Consider the following 1,905-nt stretch of genomic DNA (forward strand, 5'->3'; position numbering starts at 1 on the left):
GTGTGTGTGTGAGTGTGTGTGTGTGTGAGTGAGTGTGTGTGTGTGTGTGTGTGTGTGAGAGAGAGAGAGAGAGAGAGTGTGTGTGTGTGTGTGTGTTTTTTGAGCTGGAGCTCATGCGTGTGTCTGTGAAAGTGCAACCAAACGTGACTTGAGCCTATGTGTTTGAGTGAGTGCACGGAACGCCATTCATGCGCAGCTCTGTGAGTTTACTAAGAGATAGAGAGGGAGGGGGTTGAAATAGACAGACAGATAAAGAAGATGAGGGAAAGAGGCAGAAAGAGGGACGGACGAGGGGGAATAGATACACAGATAGAGAGAGGGAGGGAGACAGACAGACAGACAGACAGACAGACAGACAGACAGACAGACAGACAGACAGATAAAGAAAGTGAGAGAAAGAGAGAGAGAAAGAGAGAGAGAAAGAGAGAGAGAAATGAGAGAGATCAAGAGAGAGTAGAAGTAGCAGTAATAATAAGTACAAGATCGCTCTGAATAAAGCAAGTCGCAGCATCAATTATCCCTGTATTTCTTGCAGGTAGTTAGAACCCGCCCTAAGTAGACTATTTCTTTTTTTTTTCTTTTTTTTGTTGGTGCTTGTACTTTTTTCCATGCCGCTGGTCGTCTTCTTTCTTAGTAAATCGCCCCAAAGGCATTACTGTGCCAACATTTTTGTCCTGTTCTTTTATTATTTGTTGTTCTTTCTCCTGTGCGTAAACTCCCACAAACGCCGTGTTTACTGGTGGGTAAGAGGACACAGCAGAGGAGAATTTGAAATAGGAACGAAGGTGCAAATAGAAAAGAAAGGATGGATCTTGTTGCTTGAATTTCTTTTTTCTTTTTTTTATCTTCAAGGAGGATTGTTGTTTTCGTACGTGTCTGCCACCTTGTTTGTAATCAAGTGAACTCGTTTCTTTTTCTTGGGCTGAAATCAAGAATGTATAGCAACATCATACGACTACTCCCTCACCTCCTTTGAGCCCCCTCCTCTGGGCTCTTGACTCTTTCTTCAGCCTTTCTACCTCTACTCCTTGGCTCCTTCTTACTTCTGTCTTTAAGCCACACCTCTGATCTTCTGGTAGAAAAGATATACACCTAGCTTTCTCAGACAATGGCAAAAAATCTCGTAGGTCCAGTGTGCAAGTTGCGCACGTTAAAGATCCCTTCGGGGTCCAAAATTGATAAGAATAGGCTTTGGACGCCACCCGAGCAAAATTCAAAATGTCCTACCAATTGAAAATGGTTGGTGTGTCCCGCGCGCTTCTATGACCTTAATATTATGCAGCTAGTTGCGAGTGCCGTAAAACACTTATCAAAAAAATAATAATAATCCCACAAACGCCGTGTTTACTCGTGGATAAGAGGACACAGCAGAGGAGAATTTGAAATAGGAACGAAGGTGCAAACAGAAAAGAAAGGATGGATCTTGTTGCTTGAATTTCTTTTTTCTTTTTTTTTTAATCTTCAATGAGGATCGTTGTTTTCGTACGTGTCTGCCACCTTGTTTGTAATCAAGTGAACTCGTTTCTTTTTCTTGGGCTCAAATCAAGAAAGTACGGCAACATCATACGACAACCTCCCCTTCCCCCACCCACCCCGCACCCCACCTCCACCTCCATGCCAGGCCCACTTACCTCACACCCACCTATATCCTTTCAAATTACCCCTCCCTTAAAAAACGAGAGAAAAAGAATTCTTATCATCTTTTTTTTATTTTTGGTAAACTTCATCTCCTTCATCATCAACACCACAGTTTCCTACAATCGCACCCATTACCCACACTCACACCACATCCCACCTTCCAACAATATATGAAACTGTTTTATGAAATTCTAAAAACTCTTCAAGTTAAAAAGTGTGTGTGTGTGTGTGTGTGTGTGTGTGTATGTGTGTGTGTGTGTGTGTGTG

The sequence above is a fragment of the Aplysia californica genome, unplaced genomic scaffold (genome assembly GCF_000002075.1).
Source record: "Aplysia californica isolate F4 #8 unplaced genomic scaffold, AplCal3.0 scaffold00002, whole genome shotgun sequence".
Classification (NCBI taxonomy): domain Eukaryota; kingdom Metazoa; phylum Mollusca; class Gastropoda; order Aplysiida; family Aplysiidae; genus Aplysia; species Aplysia californica.